We start from the raw sequence: 7,223 nt of genomic DNA, 5'->3' as shown, positions 1-7,223 counted from the left end.
TCTTACCAGGATTCAATCTCAGCCTGATCTTACTGGGTGTCTGTGGAATTCTTAATCTGCCAGGAAGTATGAGCTGCATTTCCCCTCTTCAGTTTCCTGAGTGGGGGGGGGGGGGACCTGCCTCCCTATACTTCAGACAATTGTTCATCTAGCAAGTAGTGTCCATGTGGGAATTCTACAGAGATCATCTGTTTTTGTTTTGTTTTTTTTAAAGGATAAGGGGGGAGGGGGCAGGGGAAAAAAGCAAAGCCAGCCTCCAGCCAGCGGAAAATAGACTATGCCAAGAGCATATTGAAAAGCTGTCTTCAGCCAGGGCTGGCCAGTTTAACAACTCCATTCCCTGTTCCGATTTGCACACTAGGCTCTTTGACGCAACAGAAAACTGTTCTCTCCTGTGTGTGTGTCCACCCCCTGCCCCCATTTCCTCTTAAACCTGCCTGGACAATTTGGGTTTGTGATTTTTTTTTTTCTCTTCAGATGCAAGTTTATGTGAGGATATCTTCTTGACCAGTTCATTCCATGAGGCTGAGTTCTCTTTCCTCGCCTCCCAACACACACTCACCTTCCTGTTTTCTGTCAGGAAACTGGAAAGGAACACAAAGCTCTCCTTGCAGATCTGCGGCTGAACTCCTGACCATTTGACAGTCAAGCGCTGCCCTAGCAAGGGGTGTTTACAACTCGGTGGCAACTTAGCAATGCTCAGGAATTAAAAAACTGGTGAACCTTAAGTGTGGGTTTTCAAAAAATCTTTGCATTTTAAAGAAGTCTTCCGTGATCTCCAGTGAGTCTTATGCAAGATAATAAATTACCCTCATTTTGAAAGTTGGAACAAAGTTACATCTTGCACCTCACGGAAGACAGCAACGCCCAGCAGCATGGAAGGGTACATGTAGGATACAGTACTTGCTTACAATTTTGTAAGTAACAAAGAATTTTAGGTCAGTCAATTTTGGAAGATGTATACTTTTGAATTCCTCACCTGTCTAGGAATTTCCTTGTAACCTGTATTTGCATGGCACGGTAGACATTTATCTGAAATGCTTTGGCTTTTTTAAAAAAATTAATTGATCAAAACAGCAGTGCACTTTTTAAAGGAAAAGCAGCCTAAGAAAATACTCCTTTCTCTAATCTGTGACAGAGGTAAGTTCCTTGTTCTCTTCTCTCATATTAGAAAGCATATCTTGAAAAGACATGACTGTTCACAACTGGGCTGCATTTACAATGTTGTTCATTGCCATTTCTGCAAGCCAATTAAAATTAAATGGATGGGGAAAAACCCCAACACTATGGATTTCAACATCTTACTTGCAGCAAACTTGAGTGTTTAATAAGGCTTAGTCCCTATCTAGTTTGTGTGTTTAGGATGGTTGCATCAAAAACCCCAGATATTTATCAATTATAACAATGAAATTATATCAAATTGCTTAAAAATAATAATCTGTTGAGAAGACAGATCTCCTTCAGCATGGCAGCGGCAAATGGATTTTGTGTATGAGTTAGCAAATTTAGGATGTCAAAGAAGATAGACAAGCATAATGTAAAGTATTGCACCTTGTGGGGATTTTCCAGTAGTGTATGAACTTATTTTGTTTCAAAGCAGACCTTGTGCATTTCTTAAGGTTGAGGTAAAGGGACCCCTGACCATTAGGTCCAGTTGTGACCGACTCTGGGGTTGCGGCGCTCATCTCGCTTTATTGGCCGGGGGAGCTGGCGTACAGCTTCCGGGTCATGTGGCCAGCATGACTAAGCCGCTTCTGGCAAACCAGAGCAGCACACGGAAACGCCGTTTACCTTCCTGCTGGAGTGGTACCTATTTATCTACTTGCACTTTGATGTGCTTTTGAACTGCTAGGTTGGCAGGAGCTGGGACCGAGCAATGGGAGCTCACCCTGTCGCGGGGATTCAAACCGCCGACCTTCTGATTGGCAAGTCCTAGGTTCTGTGGTTTAACCCACAGCACCACCCGCGCCTGTGCATTTCTTATTTAATAGTTATTACCAGGGCTAGCCTCATGGGTGATGAGGCAACTGCCTCAGGTGACAGGATCCACAGAGGCACCAGATCCCAATCCTCACTTGTTCCCAATGTAAATCTTCACTCAGTCCTTCTCCCCTGGTGAGGAGGGAGGTGCCATTTTGCGGTTCACCTCAGGAACCAAAATGTCTTGGGCCAGCCCTGGTTATTACTTACAGAATAGAGATTTGCAAATATAATGACTCAGGGCTCCAGGAGAGAAGATCCCCCAAACTTCTCCTCCAATCCCACTGCTGTGAAGTAAACCAAGCCATGGTTTCGTTTAACATTAGGTCTCAAAATGGTTGCCCCTGTTTAACTCGCTCTGTGAGATTGCCACTCACAGTTTGCCTGGGGGAATTAACTTCAGGACTGGTTTGGGATGTAAAGCTAAGCCAAACCATGGCTTTTGAAGACTAGTGTAGACCAAATTACATCTTGAAGTCCCCTATCAGTTAAACAAGGGCTGGCCCGTTCAAGAGGCAGACTGAGGAAGCTGCCTCAGACAGCTGGATCTAAGGGGCATCTTATGTGATCTTCCAAAGACTCTGGTAAGCGAGGCTTCTGTGTGATCTTGCAGTGCTCTAGTGCAATCTATATGAAACCCAAAACCCAAAGCTGTGCCACTCCAAAAAGCAAAACAGTGGTACCTTGGTTCTCAAACGCCTTGGTACTTAAACAACTTGGAACCCAAACATTGCAAACCCAGAAGTAAGTTTTCCGGTTTGCAAACTTTTTCGGAAGCCGAACATGCTCAATTTTGAGTTTTACGCTTCCGATTTGAGTGTTATGCTGAGGTCTGTCTGTTTTTGCTATCTATTTTGTGTTTTTGTGGCTTTTTTGTTTCGTTTTTGTGACTATGTGGAACCCAGTTCAGCTACTGATTGATTCACTCTGTGACTGCAGTACATTGTTTGTTGCTTTCATTTTATGGATCAATGGTCTCATTGGATAGTAAAATTCATGTTAAATTGCTGTTTTAGGGGTTGTTTTTAAGAGTCTGGAACGGATTAATCCATTTTACATTACTTTCTATGGGAAAGCGCACCTCGGTTTTGGAACGCTTTGGTTTAGAAAGGACTTCTGCTTATTGATCAATTATCCTGATTTATTTGCCCAAAGTTTTCAGGGAGGTTAGACAACAACTGCTATTTATTGAGCATTCGTTTTGATTTCTGTGTCAAGCAATTGTTTTCCCATACTTTCCAGTACATTTTGCTGCCACCTTCCTTATAGCAAAAAGTCCAGTTGGGGGGAGAAGTGGGTTTATTGTGCAAGAGAAACAAATGAACTTAATCCTGCAACCTGAATTTCCTGGAATGTGATTGAATCTCACCCCAAAAGAGCAAGAGTACTCTATGTTGTTTTTACCTAAAAAAATATGTGTGGAAACAGGCCATCTTCCCATATTATTAACGGGATATTAATGCACACACAGCATACATTTGAAGAACATGCACCTCAAAGGTAATAATTATGGGAGCTGTAGTTCACTCTTTGCAGAACTACAGTTCCCACCATCCTTTACAAATAATAGTTCCCAGGATTATTGAGAGGCAGAGAATGTGTTTTAAATGTATGGTGAGTAGATAGCAGACATTAGTGCCAGATTAGAAGCACAGGACAAAGTCACTTAAATGAGCAGCTGTATTCTCCCTCCAACCCACCTATCTTCAATCAGTTGATTGCACTTATTGCTGTAATTCGATCATATTTTGTTACATGCTGTCAGAGAAAAACGACAGCACAATATATAAAGAAAATTAGATGGAGCATCTGGCTTTTCTAGTATTGTTAATCATGGAAGCAATCTTTGTCCTGGAAATAAATTGTAGGTTGCTAGGTAGGATGTTGGGACGCGGGTGGCGCTGTGGGTTAAACCACAGAGCCTAGGACTTGCTGATCAGAAGGTCAGTGGTTTGAATCCCCACGACGGGGTGAGCTCCCATTGCTCGGTCCCTGCTCCTGCCAACCTAGCAGTTCAAAAGCACACCAAAGTGCAAGTAGATAAATAGGTACTGCTCCAGTGGGAAGGTAAACGGCGTTTCCGTGTGCTGCTCTGGTTTGCCAGAAGCGGCTTAGTCATGCTGGCCACATGATCCAGAAGCTGTATGCTGGCTCCCTCGGCCAATAAAGCGAGATGAGCGCCGCAACCCCAGAGTCCGCCACGACTTTACCTTTAGGTAGGATGTTAAAAGCCAGGACCTCCAAGATAGCATTCTCTGAAATGTTATTGATTCCCTGTATGGGGCCAGCTAGACAGGCTCAGCTTTGTAGTCTCTATGTGTGGATGAGATGATGGTGTTTCCATTTGTTAGGCACACTGAGGAACAGTTTGGGACAACCTGGGCTTGTGCAAAAGAAACTGGCTCCAGTTGAACCGGGATGGAACCAGACAGTTGGTGCTTATAATCCAACAGGAGCCAATGGGAGCCGAGAGTCTGGCTCATAACAAATCTGGGATGAAGCTGAATAGAATCAATGGAAATTTAAGTGGGGGAGGCGTTGTGAGTGCAGGGGCACAAGACTGCAGTTCAGAGATGCCCAAGCACTGCAGACCAAAAGACAAGTGCGAAAGAGACTTGAAGAAGAGAAACACTGTATACAGTGGTACCTCAGGTTACAGATGCTTCAGGTTACAGACACTTCAAGTTACAGACTCCGCTAACCCAGAAATAGTACCTCGGCCAGTAAAGCGAGATGAGCGCCGCAACCCCAGAGTTGTCCCCGGCTGGACCTAATGGTCAGGGGTCCCTTTACCTTTACCTTTAGGGAGCCTCTCAGACTGGCAGGGGATGGGCTGGGTATAAGTAATAAATGTATTATTATTATTATTATTTATTATCATCATCATTATTAAATTGTAGCTAGTTTTTTTAAGAGAAACTACACTATCCAAACAAGAAAACAAATACTGTACAGTTTCAATGCTAAGTGTTAAACAAAACAAAAAACCCATCCATTTATTTATCCACCATGGCTTGATGCTGCAAACCTTAAACTACCACAAGATGTACCTCTAAAGTATTATCGCTTGTCAAAAATCGGAGTTTGAAAATCCCATTTTTATTACTCAGCAGTGGCGTAGCGTGGGGGGTGCAGGGGGGGCTGGCCGCACTGGGTGCAACATCTGGGGGTTAGGGTTAGGGGCGCAAATCCACGGGTTAGGGGGCACAAATCCACGGGTTAGGGGGTGCAAATTACTTGCCTTGCCCCGGGTGCTGACAACCCACGCTAAGCCACTGTTACTCAGGGTTCCCTCCCCCCCAATTTAAGTAGAAAAGAGGCAGTCTTACCTGTATCTTATCAGGTTGTTCTCATACCTTGTTGCACAAACCATTCCCAGAAGAGGTAAAGAGGTTGCAGGGGGAGAGCTCTTTCACACAGGATGACCTCCAGCGTCTGTTATAAGCAGATGGGGGGGACTACTCCCCTCCCTCAAACTTGCTGCTGTCTTTGCAGCGTAATTACCTGTGTTTTAAAGATTGCTTCAGTTCCCTAGGAGAACAGCAAACATTTACAGGAGCATGACCCCAGAGAAAACACTTGATCCAATTGGCTTCAGGCAATCTGGGGCTTGGTAAAGCTTGAACGTTAGTTTGTAGGACCAGCCACCAGTACCCTAAGGGACCATCGGCACTTTACATTTAAAGCAATATAGGATATCCCAGAGTCGGTCACGACTGGACCTAATGGTCAGGGGTCCCTTTACCTTTTACCTTTATGGGACGTGGGTGGCACTGTGGGTTAAACCACAGAGCCTAGGACTTGCCGATCAGAAGGTCGGCGGTTCGAATCAACGGGGTGAGCTCCCGTTGCTCGGTCCCTGCTCCTGCCCACCTAGCAGTTCGAAAGCACATCAGAATGCAAGTAGATAAATAGGTACCACTCCAGCGGGAAGGTAAACGGCGTTTCCGTGCGCTGCTCTGGTTCACCAGAAGCGGCTTAGTCATGCTGGCCACATGACCCGGAAGCTGTACGCCGGCTCCCTCGGCCAATAAAGTGAGATGAGTGCCGCAACACCAGAGTTGTCCCCGACTGGACCTAATGGTCAGGGGTACCTTTACCTTTACCATTACCTTTAGGGAGCCTCCCAGACTGGCAGGGGAGTCGGTTGCGATTGGACTTAAATGGTCAGGAGTCCCTTTACCTTTTACCTTTATATGCCACTTCAAACAGCTGTGACTTCCCCTCAAAGAATTCTGAGCACTGTAGTTTGTTAAATGTGCCGAGAGACCCCTATTCCCTTCAGAAAGCTACAATTCTCAAGAGTGGTTTAACCATCTTCCCAGGGAAGTCTGGGAACTGTAAAAGTAAAAGAGGGGTAAAAGGGGTCTCCTAAAACTCTCGGCACCATTAACAAACTACAGTTCCCAGGGTACTTTTGGGGAAGCCATGTCTATTTAAAGTGTTATGACAGCTATTCCTGGACAGGAATTCACGTTGGTCACCTTTCCATCAATCTTCCATCATCCAGATTACTGGAGGCATTTGATGTGCTGTATTTTTGCCGGTTAACACTGTGAAACATTATGAAATAATAAAATATTGTATGCCACCGAGTTGCCAGGACTCCTGAGATTCAGACCTTGAGGTAAAGTGGATTCTGATCGACAAGCCATTTTAACTTCTGCACTCAGAGTCCCTGAGTACCGGTATATGACCACCAAAATCTCAGAGACCTGGAAACTCTGAAGCATAAAAAGACCGTACTAGACCCTGTGCTAGGGAAGGAATATTTTAGAAATGGGCTCTTGGCTGCCAAGTTCCCATACCAAATATATTTACTTTCACCTGGGCAGTCTGCCATATCCCCAAAGCCTGGAGCGCATAGCAGTATTTATAAGGACAAAGAGAATGGTATGTTTTGAAGGTGACTTAATTTCTCAAAAGAAAGTGCAGTGTAGAAGTTTGAAAGTAACATAAAAATACAGGATTTTTTAATCAGGAGAGATATTGGCAACCAAGTAGGCAGTTTTAATTTTATTTTTTCTTGCATTTCGTGCATCTGATTTAGTGATATCTCTAGCCCACAAAAGCTTCTTCTATCATAAATTTGTTTGTCTTTAAGGTGAGGTACTCATGATTCAAATTTGAAGGAAGTGATGTATCAGGCTTTCCCAAACTTGAGTTACCAGCTGTTGTTGGACTACAACTCCCATCATCCCTAACTAGCAGAACCAGTGGTCAGGGATGATGGCAACTGTAGT

General features: G+C 44.4%; 1 protein-coding gene across 4 annotated transcripts in view; it reads left to right on the top strand.

The window, feature by feature from the left end:
* Window positions 1-228: 228 nt before the first annotated feature.
* The window catches only part of CSGALNACT1 (chondroitin sulfate N-acetylgalactosaminyltransferase 1), a 33,575-nt gene continuing 26,580 nt past the window's right edge, over window positions 229-7,223 (top strand). Inside the window, exon 1 of one of the 4 annotated variants that reach the window (XM_083709505.1) lies at window positions 229-1,140. The gene's annotated coding sequence lies outside the window, so the exon portion shown is untranslated. The remainder of the gene's footprint in view (window positions 1,141-7,223) is intronic. The other 3 variants (XM_083709508.1, XM_083709506.1, XM_083709507.1) reach the window with 3 other exon arrangements.

Source organism: Podarcis gaigeae (genome assembly GCF_964106915.1).
Source record: "Podarcis gaigeae genome assembly, chromosome: 13".
NCBI classification, from domain to species: domain Eukaryota; kingdom Metazoa; phylum Chordata; class Lepidosauria; order Squamata; family Lacertidae; genus Podarcis; species Podarcis gaigeae.
Note: the sequence above shows the minus strand (reverse complement) of the source record. Positions and strands in the feature narration are given on the sequence as shown.